Source organism: Camelus bactrianus, chromosome 12 (assembly GCF_048773025.1).
Source record: "Camelus bactrianus isolate YW-2024 breed Bactrian camel chromosome 12, ASM4877302v1, whole genome shotgun sequence".
Lineage (NCBI taxonomy): Eukaryota > Metazoa > Chordata > Mammalia > Artiodactyla > Camelidae > Camelus > Camelus bactrianus.
In genome coordinates this window covers 3,758,892-3,782,405 of record NC_133550.1, presented here as the reverse complement: position 1 = coordinate 3,782,405, position 23,514 = coordinate 3,758,892, and the positions used below count along the sequence as shown (strand labels likewise).

General features: G+C 42.1%; 1 long non-coding RNA gene across 4 annotated transcripts in view; it reads left to right on the top strand.

Annotated features, from left to right (window-relative positions):
- LOC141579335 (uncharacterized) overlaps positions 1-23,514 on the top strand; it is a 114,754-nt gene that overhangs the window by 22,674 nt on the left and 68,566 nt on the right. For all 4 annotated transcript variants that reach the window (XR_012510508.1, XR_012510507.1, XR_012510509.1 and 1 more), the window contains exons 2-3: positions 3,522-3,746; positions 10,414-10,537. This is a non-coding gene — a long non-coding RNA (uncharacterized LOC141579335). The remainder of the gene's footprint in view (positions 1-3,521; positions 3,747-10,413; positions 10,538-23,514) is intronic.

Below are 23,514 nucleotides of genomic sequence, written 5' to 3'. Positions count from 1 at the left end.
AGATCTATCTTAGACAAATTATGGTTACATAGCCGAGTAACTTATCAAGTAGATTTGACAAGAGGAGTGTATTATTGATTATTTGTTTTAGTTGAAATATTCTACCTGGGATAAAATATTCAGTGCCCATAAATGAACAAAACTGTTTGTATTTCTATGCAACATGGGAGTAGACTTCATATGTTTCTATATAATATATGTGACTGTGTGTTTTAATCTGTCTGTCAGTGTTTTTATAGTTTTTCATCAATGTTGTAACTTTGGAATTCTTCTAAGAAAATCACCTCAGATTCTAGTGCAGTTTGTACTGTGTATGGTGTCTTATGCATGGGATTCCACTGTCCCATTAGTGAGGAATTTCCTCTTCTATTGAGTTAGTATCAGAGTTAAAGGAACTGTGATTTCTAGGCCTTTGCTTTCCATGTGTTTGCACTTGGGTGTCAATCACAATTTTCCCTTTTTTGAGTTTTCATTGTTCAATTAGAATTTTTGAAAATAATTTGTTGCATCGGTCTCCCTAGAAACTTGATGTGTTTGTGCTTTTCAGTTTTCAATTAATGAAAAATGTAAATACACTCTTGTTTTTAAGTAGTCCTTTTTCACTAGATATTTGTTTACCTCTTTATAGTTAAAATATATTTTTCCCAATGAGTGAATCGGTGTGTATATTTTAAAAGAAACCTTACTTTTTATTCTTTTTATTGTAACAGTTATATTCATTGTAGAGAATTTAGAAAATAAGGATAAACACAGTAATAACTTCACAATGGCCTCTAATCTCACCTGGAGATACAGTTGTAAGGATTGAAATTGAGAATTACAAGTCCTCTTAAATTGTTCTTCTTTTTCAAGTACGATTTGGTTACTGAGACCCTTGAAATCCCATATGAATTGTAGCAGAAGCTAGTCAGTTTCTGCAGAGGAGCCCGCTGGGATTGTGATCGAGACCACGTTGAATATACGGATCGCTTTGAGGAGCACTGCCATTCCAAGAGCTCTGACTTCTGATCCAGGAATATGCGTGGTGTGTCTGTCCAGTTATTTAGGTCTTCTTTAATTTTTTTTTCAACAATGCTTTGAGTTTACAGAGTTTTATTTTACTTTTTGTTTTTTGCCTTTATACTGAGGACAAGTGTGCAAGGTACCAGAATCAGAAGTGTATTTGAGCACCGCCACTTGCTGCCACAATGGTCGCTGCGCTCTTGCTTCACCCGCTCTACAATCTTGCACAGTATAGGACCTCAGTAACTCTCTCTCTCTCTTGAATGATTGTATGATTGTTGGATGATGCTTGAGAGTCCTTGTGATGATTTTATTTCCCCAGCCTTTCCCCACTTCTTTACTATGCCCTTTCTCTTCCTTTCCTCCAGCCTGGGTTTCAGTCTACCTGTGGCATTGATTTTTCTTGTCTGTAGACACTATCTTTCACTGGTTCACGATCATTTTACATGTGGGCTGTGGAAAAAGGCTAGATGTCAAGAAAGAGCCAATCGATTGCATGCTAGTATTTTTAGAGTGTGTTACTGTTTTATCGATTGAAATTAAATCAGGCTGACCCCCTGAGCCCTCCCGTGAGCTGTTTTCGCCTTCCTACAGGTGATACTGCTCTGGTTGCTGAATGTGCCCTTTCCCCAGACTTGGTTTTGGAGTTAAGTCACCATCAGTGGAGCCCTCTCTTTAAAAGATGAAGAGAACATTTGCTCCTTCTCCCTGGTTGGGGACTTGGATGAGATGAGGTACCAGATAAAGAATGGAGCCCCACCTCATTCTAACACCCGCTCGTTCCATTCATTTCTCCAGGGAAAAAGAGTACAATTCAACACTATAAACATTGATTGTGAGCTAATGAGATAGACAGGACAACCGATCATTTATTAAATATCCTTTCATGCCAGAAACAAATGTATTATACACACAAAAAGCACGCAAATCACGGTAGTAACGTGATTACACACGTGGGTCCGAGTTCGAGTCCTGCTCTGGAGTGACCAGTCCTGAGAGATGGAGAAATGTTAGGTCAGATTAGCTTCTCCCGGACTTGTTTGCTGTTCTGCAAAGACGGGCTTGCTAGGCGTCCCTCCCCCTTAGAGGTGCTGTGGGGTGTAAATGGCGCGTGGGCAGCCCGAGCACAGCTGCTCATTCCTCGTAAGGGCAGGATAGCATAGCTTTTGTGATTACGGCTTTAAGACCGTCCCGTGTAGACTCTTAGTGCTCCGAAGGGATTCCTTGTGGTTTGGAGATGGGATTCTCACTTCTGTAAACACCCAAGGATTGTGTTATTGGGCCGTGCTGATTTGAATCTATTCTTTAGAAAGTACATATTGTAGATATATTTTTCAAGCATGCATGCTTTTTTCTTTTATTATTTATAGTTCTACCCTCTCTCTTGGTGTGACTTTTCATGGAATCCAGGAAACAGTCCTAAGCCACCTGCCTCTTCACACTTCTCCGTGGTGGTTTTCTTCCCTGACTAGAAGAGGGTTCTGCATAGGAAATTTTCTTTGTTCCCCTTTTCTTGGAGTCTCTCTGTCTGTCTGCCCATCTCTCACCTGTACATCTGTCCATTTATCTACCCACTGAATCTTCTGAGTTGTTCCAAAAAGCATTTCAGGCAGCTTACAGAAGAACAGATACCAAATAAACAGGTGAGAAAATGGGGCCAAGTTCAGACAGTGAGGCTAGGAGGCAAGCCTGTGTGAGGGTTGCAGGCATGAGAGACACGCGTCTGCCCTGTGACTTATAAGATTGACAGCAACAGTGTGCCTGAGGCTCCCAGCAGACACAGGGAAACAGGGTTTGTGGGAGATGCTCACTGGCTGCGAAATAAATAAGAGGCTTAGGAGATGCCCAGCCTTTCCAGCTACTAAGGCTTAGGAGAATATTTTGAGTTTCTTCCAAAATCAGAATATTGCATCTTTTCTTTTTTCAGAGATCTATGTATAGTTTGTTACATTCTATACCTGGAAATTTCTCCAAAACTGCTTCCCACATGAGTCCCATGGCTCGGGAATGGGGTGGTTCTGCTCATTGACGGCGGTTGGCCAGAAACAGAAAATGACAGCCTCAAAGGAGCCTGGGATTTGTCAGTTATGTTTTGTCAGTACTGTAGAGTACAATCTCTTTCACAGTATCTCTCCATCTGAGGCGGCAGCGTGCTCTCTTAGCAGCATCAGGAGCTCAGGTCCACAGGATGGTGCGGGCTGAATGCACTGCCATCAAGACAGCTGTGCTAGTCACTGCAGGTGTGGTTCTTTTACATACGACATTTCATGTTCTTTACTAGAATGTTTCAACAGGGAGTTAATTAACTGAGTCAATTCACATTTAATAAATATGATGCTTTGTTGAAAAGACAGTTATAGGCAGAATATAAGCTGTGAAGACATTAAAAACGGTTTCATTACTGAAATTTCTGTAGGGAATATACACAGTTTATCTTATTTATTCCTCTCTTTTAAAGTAACAAAGAAACAAGACAGAAAAGGCAGACGATGGTTTCTGTTCTTCCTCTCCGCTTGCAGATGCCCTCACCTCCAGTAGCATCCATCCAGACACCAGCACTGACACTGGCCGTGCTCAGAACTGCCTCAGATCTGAAGACACAACTGACAAATAGAAGGGGGCCACGCCCTGTTACAGCAGGTGCTCTCACTTTGTGGGTCCTTATGTAACTGCACGATGTTAATCAGGATCGCCCGTTCTACATTGTGTAGCGCTGCTGCGGTGTCTCCTAGTTACTTGTTTCTGTAAGTATTCATGTATTATTCCCCAATGCGTGGTACTACACGCCTAAAAATGCTTTTTTCATATGAAAAATAATTTGCATTTAATATAATAAGTCTGAATAAAGGGGCAAAAGAGTCTATCCTGGTCCCGCTACTCAGAGATAATAATTAACAATTTAACATTTATTTTCTGTTCTTTTCATCAGTGTGTATCAGCTCTGTCATAAAAACCAGTGAGCACTCTGTCCCTGTTTTCTCTGCGGAGATCTCCATTTTCCATTCGGCTTATTACATGTTTTTCTACAATATTCTATCTCCCCTGGCATGATTTTTAATGACCAGTGTAGCATTCTGTCTTAAGGAATGCATCGTCCATTTTACTTCGGACTTAAATAAACTTTTAAATTCCAAGTATACTTAACTGAAATACTGAAAAGAGAACTGTGGTGGTACAGGAAGGCCCCTAACTCCCTTCCCATTATTTCCTGAGAGTAAAAGCTGTGGAAAATTTGGTATATATATTTCATGACCTTTATGCCTATGAGATACATATATATACACATATGAGAAATCAATGTATAGTTGTGTGTATATATGATTTATTTAAAAATGAGACCATACTATATGTTTCTCTGCAGCTCGCTTTATTCACTCAGGGGTATATCATGGACGTCCTCCCACTCCAGACTCACCCGGCCCTTTCAGATAGATTGGAGGGGTCTCCTGATGTGCGGGTGTCGTCTCTTGTCCACGGACACATTTGGTGGGAGAGTGCTGTGGACAAGGCCCTGGACCACGGCGAAACGCCGGCTCCCTCAGGGCCCGCAGCTCGCCTTGATTTACCGTAACATTGTCTTAATGGTGGAGAGTTAAGTTTTCTCCACTTTCCACTGTCAGAAAGAATGTTTGACTTGCATCCTTCTTGTACAGACATTCCTGTGATCTTGTATGTATATTCCTTTAGTTAAGGCTTCTGGAAATTTAGTCCCTGGATGTGACACTTACATTCATCACAGAATCCTTTCAAGTGACTCTAGAAATTCCTTCTCCATTGGGGAATGAAAAAATGCACAATTACTTATGTAACCAATTCTCTATCGCTGGATATGATTTCACTTCAGTTTTTCTTCCCACCTTTGTAAACAGTGCCGTGTAAATGCCCTGATGGATACATCTGTTTGGACTGATTTTTTTTTTCTAAAGGAAACGATTCCTAAAAGTGGAGTTGAGTCAGTGTGTATGTACGTTTTTCAGAGTTTACATATCCATTGATATGTCATCCTCTGAAAAAGTCGCTCATGATTTGTTCTCCCACAGATGGACACTAACTAGAATATCTTAAAAATATTCGCCAATATGATAAGCAAAAGTGCTTTTTCATTTTTTTAGTTTGCATTTGATGACCAGTGAAGTTTTGAGCTTTTTTCACTCATTAGCCTTTTGAATTTTTTAAAATGAATGATTCATTTTGTCCTTTGCAAACATTTAAGTGAGGGAGCTTCTTGTTGCTTTGTGACAGCTATTTGTATGTTATGAAAATTTACTTCGTGACTTCATCAACATGTATCACAGAGCTTTTTCTTGTCATTTCTTTCCTTTCATTTTGTTCAGGAAGTTTTTTATTCTTGTTGTGGCTCAAACTACTCTTAAGATAGTAAATGTCTTCCTTAAGGGTTTTATCTTTGACATTCTTAGAAATACTTCCTTATAATGGAATAAATCTCTTCTGTAGGTTTTTTTAATCTCTAAGGTGGTGATTATAATAGTACTTGTTATAGTGAGGAGAAGTTGAGTTAATAAGAGCAAAGGGTTGTATTTGCTGTTATTAGTACTTTTTAATATTTACATCACTATGTGCAATTTATCTTGTGGTCATTATGACAGGAATAGAATTTATACTTTCTAGGTGATTCTGATTGTCCCAGGACAATTATTGAATTCATACTTTTCTCTTTGATTTGAAATCCCACCTGTAAAAAATAATTACATACACTAGAGTCTCTTTTTGAACTCATGGTTCCTTTCTGTCAATCTCCCTTCCTTACTCCAGCACCATATCTTACATATTGTAAAAATTTATTTAATCACTGGCAGTCTGATTTTTTTTGATTATTTTCTTCCGACCCAAATTTTCTTGTCTAGTATTATGACTTTATTATTCCTGAAGAGTTCCAAAATATTTTGTTCAAGTTAAAAAAAATCAGATTGGAATTTTCATGGGAGTTTTTAGTAAGTTTTGAATTATTCTTAGGAGAACTTACATCTTTACAAAACTGCTTTCCTCCATGCAATATGTTTATGTCTCTACATTCATACCTCTTACTTTAACACTCAGTATAGTCCTGAAGTATCTCCATTTAGAACATGGGCATTATTTTTGAATTTATTCCAGTTTATTGTTTATGTTTTTGTTAATTTTGTGAGAATTTTTTGCTATTATATATTTAAATGCTTAAAACTGACATTTAGAAAGGAAGATTCTGTTTGTCAATACTCAATTTGTAACTTGTCATTTAAAATTGTAAATATTAAGCACTTGTTCCAGAATCCTTTCTTTTCTGTTTTTAAAAATTTGTTTCCAAGATTCTCAAAATGGTCATAGCTAAGTAGTAGTATAGGTGGGGAGACAGATGGAGAGAGGTAGTATGGCTCATGTACAGACTGTGAGCAGTTTCATGGCTGCCTTTAGGCTGGAGAAGCCGCAGAAGAGCCCAGGTTAGACCGGGGGTGGCTTTGTATGCACTTGAAAGCCAGCTTTCCTGCCTGTATGGTGAAGCCTGGTGGGAGTGGCAGGTAGATGATCAAGGTCCGATGGAGGTCATTGGCTGCACAGAGCGCTGTGTCTGTGAGAACTGGCTAACATTACCATGGGAAATGCTTGGCGCCAGGAACACTGCAGGGGAGCTGGGGAGCCTGTGTGTTAAGGACTTTCCAGTCCTGGGAGTGGGAAGAGCAGACTCTGCATTCAGATCTGAGTTTGAATTCATCCTCTTTAGTTTACTGGTCCTCTGACTTTTGTCAAGTTATACATCCTCTTTGAACTCCTGTTTTCTTGTCTCTCAAAACAGGAGAATTACGGCCTGCTGCTAGAGTGTTTGATCAGTGTAAATGATTTGTGTCTATAAGATGCCATGTACAGCCACAATCTCAGTGAGAAATGGGTTGTCGCCTCTTCTTCTGCAACTCAGTGCTCAATAAGACATCGGGGGAAAGCCAGTCCCTAATTTGTTGTGATGCAATGAGAACAAAATTAACGTCTTGCCTTTCCCTAGCAGTATTCTTACTTCTTTGTTTCATTTACCTCTTTCCTCCTTTACTCTCCCCTTTCACCTCCTCCACCAAAAGAGCCTGAGATTGTCTGAGAACACTAGATTCAAATTACTTTAAATGTTGGCTCATCCCCATGAAATTACAGTGACATTAAAAAAAATCTGTACACATCCCAGACCATTATATTTGATTTATACACACACACACAGACACACACACACAATCAGGATGCCTCCCGTTTGCTGAAGGAGAAGGAACTCTTTTTCTGAGTTTTCATTCACTGAGCGTGAGAGGAAAGTTTCTTAAGCAGAAATTCACCTGGCTTCGTGCATGGTTTTTTAAATTGGATTTCTGCTTTGTGTCCATAGAAATATTCTCCTATTAGAAGAGGGAAAGTGGAGACATAGATATTCTGCTGAGATATTGGTGTCATCATATTTGAGTTGGAAAGGACTTATGACAGCATAGAGTTGTAACTTTTTATGGGTGAGAATCCATGATAGTGTAACTTGGACAAGAACCTGGGTCTTCTGTCTTCGTGTCCACTTGGATGAAGAGGCAACTGGGTGGGGGATGGCAGGGATCCTTCTTGCTTGAGTTCCAGGGTCTTGCTAGATTTCATTGTTCAGCTGCCTTTAGTTTATGTCCATGTGGCCTCTCATGGGAAGGTCACTATGTCCTGATAGATTGAGTTTCTAATCAGCAAAAAGATCTGGACCCACTAATGGTTCCCAGAGATTTTCTGCTGACTTGCTGACACTTTATATACATGAGACCTAAGAAATTGCTGGATATAAAATCCTTAATGTTATCGTTTGCCCTCGAGTTCCATAGGAATGGGGTGCTGTCTCAGGCTGTCTAAGGCTAGATCTGAACAAAATAGGGTGATAGGCTGCGCAGCTGGACCCTCCCCAGTCTAATGGGATTTCCACCTTAGTTTTTAGAATCAGGCAGATTAGTTCAAATCTTGCCTTTACCATTTATTAGCTTTGTGACCTTGAGGAAGAAACTTTACTTTTTGAGGGAACAATTTTCTTTATCTGTAAATAAGTTCAGTATTTATTTTAGGGTTTTTGTTTTAGAATTGAATGAATCAATTCCCTCATTTATTCCTAAAATAAAGATCACATGGTTCTATGCTGGTGCCTTAGTAGTTGATTACTAAGGGACTCAGCAGTGAGAACGTGGGTGAGGACTCCTGGATAATAGAGCTTATATTCCAGGATATGCTTGTAAAAGACTGGATTGCAGTGGATTTTTAGTAAATGTCCACTCCATTCCTAATCCCCATTGATTGTGTATATATCTTTATACTAATATATGAACAATTTTTTATTGCAATTTAAGTCTCTGTAGTATTTAAAGTATGTAGCTATAACAAAAATACGTGAAATAAAATGATCTGACTTTTATTTTCTTTTCAATAAGCAAAACAAAATAAAATAGAAAAGAAAAGAAAAAGTTTTGAAGGAGTAGAAATAATTTTATTTCCGTGGAATCAACTCCCTATGTTAGGTTTTTCGGTTGTGTTCTTAAACAGCATATAAAATTGACAGGTTTTGTGTTCAGTGTTGATAGCTGGGTGAGTATAGTTTCTTTTTGTTGTTGTCTTTGATGAATTATTTGCACTAGATCATAAGTAATGTGCATGTTACATATTGGAAACGAGGAAACAGTGGAGACATACTACCTCCAATGCGGTCATTTTGTTACCGAGTCCAAACTCATTCTGCTCACCAAATGACAGGCCAATAAACCGGGAGATGAGGTGTTGGAGCAAGGAATAGTGACTTTATTTGCAAAGCTGGCAGATCCAGAATATGGCAGACTGATGTCCTGGAGAATCATCTTCCACAAGTCAGAATTGAGTCTTCTTTTATACTAAAAAGGGGCGGGGTTTTGATTGGTTGTTGGAAACTTCTTGCTGTATGAATTGCTTGTCCTTTGAATCCGCTGTTCTTGCAGCTGTCCATGCGGATCAAATCATGTTGCCCCTGTGAAAACTCCAAAAAAAAAAAAAAAACAAAGGTTATTCTCTATTTTGCAACTTGCCATCTCTACATAAGTGCAGATGAATTAGCATCCTTCAAGATCACGGCCAGGAGAATAGGCTGTCCTGGATATTTCAGTCTAAAGGCAACTTTCTTTTACAAATGGTGCAGAGCTAGCAAGTCTGAGCCTAGAAAACAGGGCACAGGGTTAAAGCCAAAGGAACAGACCTAACATGGGGTCAAAATTGTTCTTTTCTCTTACAATTCCCTTTTCTGCTTCATAGATAATTTTAGTAAGAAACATGAGCAATTTTGTATTTTTGCTTCTTAATAACCGATAAGTGGGCCAACTATATTTTTGTGAGCAGAGATGCTGTGCGGGCATAGGGGTCACAGCACACTCTTGTTGGGGGTGGCCGACCCTGAAACATGTCTGATGCCACGTGAGTGTTGGTGAGGGTCCCCCTAGCCAGCGGCACTCTTCAGGAAGTAGCATATGTGCTTTGACTTCTTGAGACCTCATTTTCGGCTGTAGGAAATTTTTTCAGATACTGCGATTGAAAAATCACTCCAGCTGGGGATAATTAGGGAAAAAAGGAAAAGGAAAAGGGTTTGGAGTAGAGTAGAAGAGAAGGACATAAGATCACGGAGCCTGAGTGCTTGGCAGCGGGGCCTCGGGAGAGAGGGGAGCAGAGGTGGGGAGGGGCCTGGCCCCGGAACCAGCTCCTGCACCTGTCCCCGTGCCCAAGCCACGTAGCTTCCAATGGGCCTGGGCCACCTCTCTGGGCTGGATGTCACCCTGCGCAGAACCTTGAAAATCGAATGTAAGGGGTGGGCAGCACTCACATAGGGGGTCACTGTGGATTTCGGTCAAGTCCACAGTGCCTTTTCTGGTCATGTGCCTTCACTTGTCCTTTATCTCAGGATCTGAGGGGGAGGAGAAAGGAACTCAGGTAGAGATCCAGGAAGATATCCGACTGTGTTAATAGAGGACAGACACAGTTACAAGGGGACCGAGGACACTTGCAGCAAAGTAAAATGACTTCACAACTATTGCTTCAGAGCTGCAGGTGTGAGAGAGCCTAAGCCTGTTTCAGAGTGCAGGGGACAAGCGGAAAGGAATGGCAAAATTTCCACTGAAAATTGAAATTTTGTTAAATAGCCTGCTACTGTTGCTTGTATCACTTGAATGAATGCAGGCATATTTCTGTGGGCATTTATAGGTTCACTCAACCCCACCAGCCCCTCTTGCCCCCATCGGGGATGGGATTTCTCAAGCACAGTGCACCTCCTGCTTCGGTGGGCCACGCTTTGGGTCCTCGCCTGGGGCCGGGCTGCTGCAAGGCACTCAGTCCCTGAGGCACGGCCTGTGATACACGACAGGAACATCTCTGCTATCGACTGAGGGCCTCCTTTTCCCCCTGCAGTGTAAGAATTCCGGTGACTGAGTTAGAAGCATGCTTCCAAGCTGTCCGTGTCCTCGGCATCCAGAAGCGGAGCCTGGAAGCTTCCGAATTTCTCCAGAATGCAGTCTACATTCACCTTCGGCAGGTGAGTGTATGTCCTTACACAAGTGGAGGAATTACTGCAGTTTTCCTTGAACTTACTCACCACTAGTCCATCTGATTTTTCTGTGCTAGGATTCAGTATGGCCTGCTAAAAAATCTGGAGTCAGATTTTGAAACCCTGATGAAGAGGATTATTTATTTTATTTCACTATATGATAATCTTTTACTTTCAAAATTCAGAATTTTTGGTTCTTTCAGGCATTTTTGGGGGGGTTGGCAAAACAAATTTGCTCTTTCTGTCTTTGCGACCTGTTGCTTTGTGCCTCTCACCTGTCTTCTGTCACTTGTGAGGCAGTTCCATTTGTGACCCTGTCCGTGTTGTTCATGTTATACAACATAAAGTCTGTAAAAGTACAGTCCCTTTTACTCCGAAGACATTCCACAAATAACTCCTTAAATCTGGGTGTTGTTTTAAGAAGACAGAATCATTAGAACATGTAATTGCAGGTTGCTAGTGCAAAATCCCCAAATCAATAGTCTAGCTCAACATCTAAAATCTTTCTAATCTACCTTGGATTTGTATGGATAAGTGAAGCAATTTGCTAAGAATTGAACACCAGGGTTAGAATACAGGCTGGTGTAGCTCAGCAGGTCCTCCTGAGCCAGTGCTGTGCCAGAGGGCGGGGCCGAGGGAGAGGGCGGGGCTTAGGGAAAGAGGAGGGCCAAGGAGGTGGGGGGTCCTGCCCTCCCTGAGCTGACAGTTTCATGGCAAACACCTTCACCATGTGAAGAACTTGGAGTTTCTTCTAAGAACACTAGGTTTGAAAAGAGTCATAAAAGAACGGGAGTGACAAAATCCAATTTGTGTCAAGTAGGGGAGAGCAGCTGGAAGGCCACTTGGGAGACTCGTGAGTCCAGGTGGGCAGTGTTGGTGGCTTCTACCTGAGCGGTGGGACAGTCAGTGGGACAGTCACCGGGAAAAAACGAACAGATTTTAGGCATGTTTAGATGGTAAAAAGGAAAGGATGAATGATGTCTGTGAAGGTAGGATGGAGTAAGGCCCAGATTTCTGGGTGGATTAATGAGGTAAATGATGGTCCTGCTGTGCTCTGAGCAGGGAAAGCTGCAGAGGGAGCTTTGGGGGAACGCTGATGAGTTCAGCTGTGGATAAAGTGAAAGGCTGTTATATGTGTGGTCTGGGAGCTCAGGTGAGAGCCAGTAGCGAGTAGGGGGAGGGGAGAGAGACGTTCAAATCATTTTGTCTTGTGAGCATACAAATAATTATGAGTAATGATACACTTACGCCTCTATATTCTGGATTTAACACCCATTATCATTTTGCTATATTGACTGCAGAGGTTCCTAATATTTTTTAATAGAAATAAAATAAATAGAAACAAAATAGTGGAGTTAATAAACATCTTAGAGTTGATGTGTGTCCTTCTATGTATTTTGATACCTCATCTGTTTATAACCATAATCTATAAAAAGTTAACTAGTTTAGCATAAGTGTTAAACAGAGGGACGTGACACACAGTTTTGGGGCTTGAAGCTGATCTTCTCGGGCAAATTATGTAGCCTCTCTGTACCTTTGTTCCATCTTCTGTGACTGCCCCCGGGCCCCTCATCACAGACGATTTCCTAGACTAGATGATGGGAGTGAGGCTGCTGAAGGGGCTAAGAAGTGGCAACTGCTAGGGACACTTAAGAGAGAGACAAAAAGAGATTGAAGTCAATAAACTCAGTACAAACAAATACTCTCAAAAGAGAAAGAATCCTGCAGTGTTTTGAGCCACTTAGCATAAGGGAAACAAAATCACGTGGACCCAAAACTCTTGAGCATGTGAGTATTGTGGGTGGGAATGTGTCATCAGAAAAGGGTTGAGAAAAGGTCTTTTGGTTTCCCTTGACGTTTCCATTAAGGATGGGGAGCAGAAGTGAAAACCCTCAGCTTCAGTGGAAGCTGCTGTTTTGTGTGAAACTGACCAAACTTTGGAGACCAGTCATCAGCGGTGCTGGCAAATGAAGAGATTTCGGGATTGGGTGGGGCACTTGCTGTGACTTCCAGGTGACCTACTTGCTGGGGGCTGTGAGGCGGGCAGTAGGTTTGCAGGGAGACCCGGGCATAATCCCTGGCTCTGAGGCTGCTTATCTGACTAGCAGACCTGGGCACAGGCAGACATAATGGGGCAGCTCGGGATGTGGCCTGGGACACCTGCCGTGCTGAGGGGGAGAAGAGCCCTTCCCTGAGGGGGTGTCCCTGCGGAGAGTGGAAACGTCCTCCTGCAGGGGAGGAAGAGCCTCTGAGCAGGGTGCTGGTTGCACAGGCAAGACCACCCTGAGCACTGAGGGTTTGGGGAGCCGGAAGTCACACAGTGGCCCGAGCAGCCTTGTTCCTGAGAAACTAGAGGGAGAAGAGGCTGAAAATTCAGGCTAGGGTCAGACACTGTGGTGGGTTATGAGTGACAGTAAAGGACTGGTCAGGCAGGCACGAGAGAACCCTGTGGGTGTCCCAGCTGGAGCGTCACACCAGAGGGTGGAGCTGAGTTATAGACTTTGCCACTTATTAGCTGTGTGACTTTGAGCAAGATCACCCCACCTCTCTATATATACATTCATCTGTAAAATGACACAGTGACAAGCTCGTGTCATAAGAAGGCTTAGTTTAGCTCTGATCCTCTGTGTCCAGTCCTGTCAGTGCTGCCCTGCAAGTTTCTGCAGTGGCTGCTCTTACCCTGAGATGGGAGGGCATACAGGGACTTTGTAGCGCCCGAGGGCAGGAAGGGGTTGCTTTAAAAACAGACATGTAGCTGCCTGCAGCTGCAGGCTTGCAGGCAGTTTGGTTGATGGTCCTGGAGAGGACTTTGGAGGCCTTAGCATCATCATAAGACTTGTTTTCCCTTGGGGGCCGGAATTGCCTATGCAGATTAATGTGGAAAATTTGGGCTTCTGGCAAAGCTGTTTTCAGAGATGGTAATATACATAACATATCGTAGAAAATATAATGCTTTTATTTAATCTGTGGGACTTTGCAGCTGTTGGGAACACCTCTGTTGGCCTGGTCTCCACGGAGGACACTAGGGGTCAGCAGAGCGTGCGGGAGGGCAGGTAGCCTGCAGTGCTGCTGCGGGGTGTTCTCCCGAGTAGAGCACTCTGCTGAGTTGACTCTTCTCTGAGTTTGGTTGCCAGATGAGCAGACAGCAAATTAATGAGTTCTGGTGGGATTGTATAATGACAGAAAGAAAGAGGGACCTGTAGTTTTTCTGGACTAGAACACGCTTTTGGTTCCTTATCCAGTGTGTTCCATTACAGAATTGATGAGTTGTGTCTATTCTGGGACTTGTCGACTGAAAAAAATGTGTAGCCTGAAAGTTTAGAGTTACACTTTATTAGGCGGGAGGACTCGAGGCGGGATGACAGCCTTCAAATCTGTCTGAGGGACTGCTCCCAAGAAGTAGGGGAGGAACTAGGATTATATGGCAGCTTTACAACAAAGACCAGGGAGTTGGAACAATAAAAGATTGCTTGTTATCTAAAGAAATCCAGGCATCTCAAGTTAAAGAATTTAGTGCCTTTGTATGTATCATTTGACCTCACTGGATTCATTCTTTAGACAAGCACCTAGCTATCTAGGGCAATTATCCTGTCTTCTTATTCTCAGTCTGTTCTGAGGGCAGCATTGTGAGTGGCTGTAGAGGCTGGGCTTCAGGTCTGTCCGCACTGGGGGGTGGCGGCAGCCTTGATGACTTGGTTTCAGCATTCTTTGTTTACTGACATGGTTGTAGTATTTTAATTCACATTGTAGTATTTTCATTCACAGACTGATTGTGGATAATCTGGAAACTTGCAAAGGAAACGAGATGGAATTACTGCAGGTACCTTCTACTTTAATAAGCCGTGTGCAAACATAAACATGGAGGAAGCATACATTTGAATTTGGTGGTGTAGGGAAGTGTTTCTGCACATTACAGGAGAACGCAAGGCAGAATATCTCTTCTTTGTTGGCAGGGATGTGGGTCAACCTGTCATTTCTGTAGCGGTTTCTGAGAGCACTTTATGGTAATTAACAAACATTGACAAACGGTGGCACACTTTGCATTTAAGAGCTGACCTGTACAAACGTGTATTGGACAGGTGGATTTCATAGGCAAGTGGTGAGGTGGATTGGAGAGAGGTGTAGCCCAGGCCTGGGCTCAGATTCAGGTTTAAATCGCCATTTCCTCACCAAAGGACCTTGGACTAGAGTGTAACCTCCACTAAACTGTTGGTGAATCTGTGAAATATGCATTATAATACTCGTTTCTTCCTGGGTTTGTTGTAAGTTTTAAACAGTATTATAACACACATGAAACACTTAACAGGCACTTAGCAGTGTTCACTGTGTCTTTCCGCCCCGCTTAGCGTGTGTTACAGCCGTAAAGGTAGCATGTGCCTGTTGAGGACGTACTGGCAGCCCCTTGAATAGGTTGTGAATTTGGTGATTTCCTTTAATCCTTGAAACTCTACGTGCCATGGGCAGTTATTTTCATGAACAGATGAGGAATCTTAGGGTAAAGAAGACGGTGTAATTTGCCCAAAGTCAGACCATAATTTTGGGTGCAGGGGCCTCTGTTCAGCATGGGCCCCTGGGCTTTCTGCCCTCTCCGTTCAGCACCAGAGCCAGACGTGGAGTCGCCTGTCTCCCAGCCCAGAATATCCGGCAGGCAGCAACACAAACCTGGACCTGTTCTGCTTAAGCAAAAACTCCGGAGGGGAGGCAGGTACTAAAGGGATAAATGTAAAAACAGACGACTGCAAACTGTTATCAGCTCAGAGAAGGAAAGGAACACGCCTCGCCGTGCAGAGCTGGGAGCTTTCCCTTCAGGGCTGCTCTGGGGGCGTTCATTTCAGCTAAACAAACTCCGCTCCTGCACCAAGGCATGAAGGCAGGGTGCATGTAACCAGGCTGACTGTGCCTCGTTGATCATATTCATTCCTAATCCAGTGTCAGCTGTCACGGGCACTTACCTAGTAAACAGATGTCGGCCATAATCATCACGCACTTTGCTTGGTAGTTTTATTGGCCCCACTTTTGAGATGAGGTAATTGAAGCTGGGGAGTTTGCTGCATGCCCGTGATTACCTTGGAAATACCCCTACTGGTCTTTCAACCTAGACTGGTGTGGCTGTTACATCCCAGCCTTGTGAATGGCATCGTGTAGCTTCTACCAAGTGGCCCAAATGACTGACATTGATTTTCTTAATCCGTAGGAAATGGTATGTGACAATAAGAGAAAAGGTGGTAAGAAATTCTTTGGAAAACTAGAACAAAATCCAATACTTCCCCAGCTGGGGTAGCGTACCCAGTGTCACTCATCCCACTCACAGCCTGGCACCTCCTCCCTCCCGACTCCGTGTTCAGAAGCCACTCTGAGCCTTCGAAGAACATTTTGCCTCGTGACACTTTTGACTAAGACCTATGACCTCTCTGTCCCTGGTTTACTCTCTCTTCAAGGCCATTTAAATTTTATGCAGGCTCCTCAACTCCGATGTAAGAAAAGACTCTTTAAACTTCTTGATGAAGCTCCTTAATGAAGATCTTGTGAAGGAAACCTAGTCAAAACCTGGGAGGTATGCACACAGTGAGTGCATGCAACCTCAGCACTTTGTGAAGTTCAGAATCAGAGGGGTGGGAGACTCAGGAAAGGCTTTTTAAGGTAGAAAGGGGAAAGTGAAAGGATGCAGGCTGTGTGAGACTGAAACATCTCGGTCCCAGCCAGCAAGGCACCTGCGTTCAGGATGGTGTATGGGGAGTACAGAGTTCTCACAAAGAAAGAAGTGGTGGGATGGGAGGGAGGACAGATAGATTCTTTTCTAGGGAAGGAAAAAGTGGGCTGAAAATTTCCTGGTTGAATAAGAGGACTGTGACATGATGTGCTTGCATTTTGGAGATAAGGGTTTTGTGGGGACAGGCCTAGGAGAACGCTCTCTGGCTGGGGAGTCAGCACAACAGAGAACCACAGAGAACCGAGCTGACCTCAGGGCCCCTGCTGGGGGAGGGGCTGCCCGCCATTTTGGTCCTGGGGGCTACTTCTGTCCCTTAGCTGGGGCCTCAGAACTCCCTTCACATCCCAGTCCTGTTGATACAAGAAAACATATGTGGGGCATGGGAAGGGCTGTGTCCCAGGCTTTGGTTGAGCCCCTGAAATGTGCCCCACCAGACGTGGGTCCTTGGCTTCATGCAGGAAAGTTTTCAAGAGCAAGCCACTGTTGAGTAAAGGTAGATTTATTCACAGAGACACATTGAAAGGCAGGAGAAATGCCACGAGGTGTGGGGGTTGGGTGCTCAGATTAAAAGTAGGTACACACTCCACAGACAAATTGTGGGCCTTCTGCGAAGAGGGAGAGAGAGTGATGACCGCGAGGTGGCGCTGTGTTGCTGGTTTTCATGGGCTTGGTTGTTTTATATGCTAATAATTAGAAGGAGCAGCCTAAGGGCAAGGGGCTGGGATTCCCAGGGAGTTGGCCATTTCCCACCGTTTGACCTTTTGTGGCTAGCCTTGGGATGGCCATGGTGCCTTGGGGCGTGTTATTCACCATGTTACTATTACAACGGGTGTATAATGAAGCTCAAGGTCTGCTAGAAGTAAAATCTCTTCATCCTGAGCCTCAAGGCCTACTGGGGGTTGAATCCTTCACCATTTTGATGTTAATTGCTGTGGCCTTCATTGAATGGCTGTGCTCTGGCTCCTTCCATCCTGTCTCACTGTGTTGACACAGAGAGAGCAAAGGCCGGGCCCTGCCTGTGCTCCTGCATTTAACAGGGAGAGGGGTGGGGTGGGCTGAGGATGACTCTGAGTGGTGAGAAGGATGTTTCAGATTTTCCCACGTGGGACATGGGGACGTGCCAGCAGCCACCGCAGATTTATCTCACGGGCATTATCGCTTGTGTCACTCATCTTTTTCTATTTTTCTTTCTTTTTTTTTTCAAGTATTTAATCTAAATTTAACATCAGGTTTTCTTAGGAAAGAAATTTCTCTTTTTCTTTTCATTGGGGCTCTTTTGGGGGGGTAGGTAATTAGGTGTATTTATCTGTTAGAGGAGGCCCTGGCGGTTGATCCCGGGACCCCGTGCACGCTAAGAACACGCTCTACCACTGAGCTCTACCACCCGCCCCATCATCTTTTACTTTTTGCTTTAGCTGCCAAGAATCTTACGGCTGAATTTCTATTCGGCCTTTAACACTTACACTGACTTCATGGCATTCGTTTTTATGAGTTTACTTCCCCCTGGTTTCATTTAAGTATTGAATCTCCATTTTCTCTTCACTCTAACTTTTGTCTTTTTGTTGTTATGGTTGTTAAGCTGTGTTAAAAATTGTTTAATTTCTCTTTTAGCAGGAGGCTGAAAGTAAATAAATATGTAAACAAACTTATCACACTTAAATGTCTTATACATTCTAAGCTGTTTATTAATTACTTAAAAACCGAATTGAATACTGAAGTGATAACATTTTAAAATTATTTTTTAACATTTTATAAAAGTATAGCTGATTTACAATATGATATAAGTTTCAGGTGTACAATAGTTGCACAATTTTTATTGTTATGCTCCATTTATAGTTATTGTAAAACATTGGCTATATTCCCTGTGTCGTAAGATACATCCCTGTAGCGTGTTTATGTTACATGGAGCAGTTTGTATAAGAAAGTTGGGTAATACAAAGTCTGGGGCGTGGCTCTGTCTAACCCATGTTCCCGGTCACCCTTCCTGTCAGAGCCCAGGCCCTCACTCCTTTCTGCAGGGGAGCAACTGGAGGCAGCCCTCATCAGCGCTGGCACCACACTCTGAGTGGCAGTGACAGCAGTGACTGTGTGTGGATGTGCAAAGTGTTGTTCCAGGAGCTTTACATGCATTTCTGCATTTAATAATTAAAGCCCTCCTGTGAGGAATCATTTTAGGTTTTTAATGAATAATACATTTTATTTTGATTTTGAGAGTTCAAACTTCCAGAAAATTTACTGGAATAGTACAATAAAGGCTTAGATACAGTTCAACTAAAAGGGCACTATTTGCCCTTTTGTGTCTGGCTTATTTTAGTATAAACTTTCCAGGTTCATCCATGTTGTAGCCTCAGTCAGTACTTTATTCTTTTGGTTTTATAATATCCTTTTTCTTTTTTTTTCGTTTTTTCTCTATTTAACAATATTTTCATTGAATTCTAGTCAGTTTATAATGTTGCATCAGTTTATAATTTTGCATCAGTTTCTTGTGTACAGCACAACACTTCATTTATATAGGAACATACATGTATTCATTTTCATATTCTTTTTCAACATAAGTTGCTATAAGTTATTAAATATATTCTCCTGTGCTATACAGTATAAACTTGCTGTTTACTCTATACATACTCAGTATCTGCAAATCTTGAACTCCCAATTTATTTCTTCCCACACCCTCTCCCCTCTGGTAACAATAGTTTGGTTTCTATGTCTGTGTGTCTGTTTCTGTTCTGTAGATAAGTTTATCTTTTTGTTTGTTTGTTTTTTTAGATTCCACAAGTGAGCGATCTCATATGGTATTTTTCTTTCTCTTTCTGGCTTACTTCACTTAGAATGACATTCTCCAAGTCCATTCATGTTTCTACAAATGGCATTATTTTATTATTTTTTTATGGCTGAATAGTAGTCTATTGTACAAATATACTACAACCTCTTTATCCAGTCATCTGTCAGTGGGCATTTAGGTTGTTTCCATGTCTTGCTATTGTAAATAGTGCTGCTCTGAATATTGGGGTGTAGGTATCTTTTTGAATTACGGTTCCTTCTGGATATATGCCCAGGAGTGGGATTGCTGGGTCATATGGGAGGTCAATGTTTTGTCTTTTGAGGAACCTCTGTATTGTTTTCCACAATGGCTCCACCAAACTGCAACCACAGTGTAGGAGGGTTCCCTATTCTCCACAGCCTCTCCAGCATTTATTGTTTGTGAACTTCTGAATGATGCCTATTCTGACTGGTGAGATGTGATATTTGATTGCAGTTTTGATTTGCATTTCTCTGATAATGATATTGAGCATTTTTTCATGTGCCTATTGGCCATTTGTATGTCTTCATTGGAGAAAAGCTTCTTTAGGCCTTCTGCCCATTTTTGAATTGAATTGTTTGTTTTTCTTTCTTATCAAGTGTAAAAGGTGTTATATATTCTGGGAATTAAGCCCTTGTCAGTCTCATTTATTGCAACTATTTTCTCCCATTCCATAGGTTGTCTTTTAGTTTTGCTTACTGTTTCCTTTGCTGTGCAAAACCTTGTAAGTTTAATTACATCCCACTTGTATATTTTTGCTTGTATTTCTATTGCTTGAGTAGACTGCTCTAGGAGAACATTGCTGAGATGTATGTCAGATATTTTGCCTATGTTTTCTTCTAAGAGGTTTATAGTGTCTTGTCTACATGTTTAAGTCTTTAAGCCATTTTGAATTTATTTTTGTGTATGCTGTGAGGGAGTAGTCTAACTTCATTCATTTACATGCAGCTGTCCAGTTATCCGTACATCATTTGCTGAAGAGGCTGTCTTTACTCCATTGTATGTTCTCACCTCATTTGTCAAAGATTCAATGACCAAAAGTTTGTGGGCCTATTCTTGGTAATTTTGTTTATCCGTTCATTGATGGATGGATATTGTTTGTAACCTTTGTCTACTCTGAATGATACTGCCATGAATATTGATGTGCAAGTTTTTGTGAGAATATGTTTTCATTCTGTTGGCTGTACAGTTGGCCCGCCATATCTGTAATTTCCATTTCATGGATCCAGATGGCTGATTGTAAAAGGACTCGAACATCCTTGGATTATGGTATCCAGGGTGGGGGGTTCCTGAAACCAACCCCCCGAGGATACTGAGGGATGACTCTACATGTAGGAGTGGAATTGCTGAGCCATATAACTCTAACCTTTTGAGGAAACACCAGACTTCTCCAAAGAAGCTGCACCATTGTCCCTTTCCATTGGCCGCAAATGAGGTATCTCTGCCTCCTCAACGACACTTGTTATTGTCCATGTTTTGATTAAAACCGTCCTAGTGGGTGTAAAATGAGAACTCATTTTGATTTTGATTTGGCTAGTGATGCTGAGCTTCTTTTCATGTGCTTATCGGGCATTTGTGTATTTATTTAAATCCTTGGCAAATTTAAACATTGGGTCGATTTTCTTTTTATTGTTCAGTTGTAAGCATTTTTTATATATCCTGAATACTAGTCTCAGATACATACTTTGCAAAATTTTTCTCCTATTCTGCAGATTGTCCTTTCACTTTAGTTTTTTTAAGCATTAAAACAATTTCTTTACAGGGGAGGTAATTAGATGTATTGATTTATTTTATTTTTCTTGCTAAGCATGCACTCTGTCACTTGATATACCCACTTCCCCTGTCATTTCACTTTCTTGATGATGTAATTTGTAACAAAAAGGTTTTAACTTTGATGAAGTCCAGTTTATCTGCTTTTTTCTTCTATCACTTGTGCTCTTCGTATTGTATCTAGGAAACCAAAGCCTATCCTAGGACCACAAAGATTTATACTGTGTCTTCTTTTAGAAAGTTTATAGGTTTAGTTTTTACGTTTCTGTGTGTGATCAATTTTGAATTAATTTTTATTTATTTAAAATATGGGGGTCCAGATTCCAGATTCATTCTTTTGCCTGCAGATACTCAGCACTCCCTGCACCATTTGTTGAATAGACTATTCTTTCAATGGAGTGTTGTTGACACCCTTGTGGAAAACTGACTGTAAATGTAAGTTTTTCCCCCTGGGTTTTTATTATGTCTCATAGATTTATTTATCCAAACTTATGCCAGTACCATTCTGACTTAGTACTATAGCTTTTTAGTACCCTTTAAAGTGAGTCCTCCAACTTTGCTCTGCTTTTTCAAGATTGTTTTGGCTGACCTGGGCCCCTTGCACTTCCATATGAATTTTGGGATCACTTTTTCAATTTTTGCAAAGAAGTCAGCTGGAATATTGATAAGGATTCCACTGAATTTGTAACTCACTTTGGGGAGTCTTAACATTTTTAACAATATTGTCTACCATTCCATGAACATGGGATGTGTTCCATATATGTAGATCTTTTAAGTATTATTTCGGTGATACATCAAAATATTCAATGTACAAATCTTGTAAATTTTTGTTAAATGTATCTCTCATTTTATTTTTAATGCTGTTGTAAATGGAAAGGCTGAGCTTCTTGAGGGTAGGACTATATATTAATTTGTTTATTTCTAGGATTTCTACACAGCAAATACTCTAGGTTTATATTTGCTACATAAATCTATCCACAACTCTTCCCACCCCCGTGTTATAAGAAACCAAGACCCAGGTTAAGCTACCTGAACACGTATGTGGAAGTGAGAAATGAGACCCTTGGGTGGGGCTTTGTGAAGATGATACTGAGAGCTTATTTAGGATGGCTTCATCTTAAATTCCTTTAAACAACACTTTTGGTGTAGTCAGATACATTAAGATCATGCCCTTTTGATGTGCAGAGGAGCTAAGACTATCATTTTCAAATAATTTCTAGTGAGAGTGTTGTACTTGAAATCAAATTTGCATCAATCTTTGAAGATATATGTTTCAGGAATTTTGACTAAAGAACACCTGTCTTTATTCATTAATGACAACTAAATTCTCAAGCAACATGTAAGAGTTTGAGCAAACTGCCCCAGCCCCGTAGTGCTGGTTGGCTGCAGCTGTAACTGGAGTCAGTGCTTACCTCTCCCAGCACGCTTGGGCTGATCTGCTCAAAGGTGTTCGTCCAAATGTTTGTCTGTAGTCTGTTGGACAAAGCCATAAAACATTGAGTTAAGGTTGCTGGAATGCAATATGTTCCTATTAATATTAACTAAGCACATATTGAGTGCTTACTGTATGTTGGGAATTGTCCCTCAGCCTCACATGTATATTATTTCACTTAAAACTTCATATATTTCCTTGTTATTCTCACTTTACAGATAAGGAGACTGAGAATTAGGTCTTCTGTATTTTGGATGGAGCTCATTATCAATGACAGGGAGTTGTAAGGAAATAGATATTGATTCATCCTGAGAAAATATTTTTCTGACCATCAGCAGTGAAGAGGGTGAACACTGAAGAAGGTGATCATTGTTTGAGTGAGACGAGCCCCGGGTTGTACGGAGTCAGCATCCCTGTCTTGGACACGGCACGTGTAGATCTGTGTGGTGGGTGAGGCGGCGAGGCCGCGCAGGGAACGCGGATGCCGGGCCATTGGGCTGTGCTCAGGCCCAGTGGGGCTTTCTCCTAAGGGCAGTGGGCCGTCATTGACAGATCTTAAGTAGGGGAGTGGGGTGCTCTCGTAGATCACTTTTATCTTGTAGAATGCTTAGAAACATTTAGAAGGCTCTGCAGGAGGTGATGTGATGAGTCAGATTAGGGTGGCTGCCAGGTGTAGAAGTGTAGAATTTTCAAGTGGTTTTCAGTCCCAGTTTTGTGGCTGAGTAGCTGTGTCACTTTGGATGATGCACTCAAGGAAGTAAACAATTTATCTAATCAATTGAAGAAGTGATGTACCGACCTCCCAGGACTGCTGTGGCGATCCAGTGAGATAACGTGTGCACAGTGTGCAGCGTGGTCCCCAGCACACAGTCAGTGCTGAGTGAGTGCCAGTGAGTACCTGGTAGGTCAGGTGTGGGTGGTGGGACTCGGTGACTGAGGAAATCTGGGCCCTGAAGGTGGGGTCCAGTCACATCTGTGAGTGATGGGCCTGAGGTGGGAGAGGCAGGGAGACCTTGCCCCCCGACCAGGGGCCCTGGGTAGGACGGCTATGGGAGGAGCACCGTGAAGTCAGCTCTTTGCAGGTGGAGCTCGAATTGCCTTTGAGACATCTAAGTGCATTGTCATGAGCTCAAAGAGGAGGTCTGGGCCCGGGCTGTGAATTTTCATATAATCTTAATCCCTGAGGACGCCGAGGTATTGATCACTGAACGTGAAGACATACTTTACAGGACAAGTGAATAGTAGTATCATCT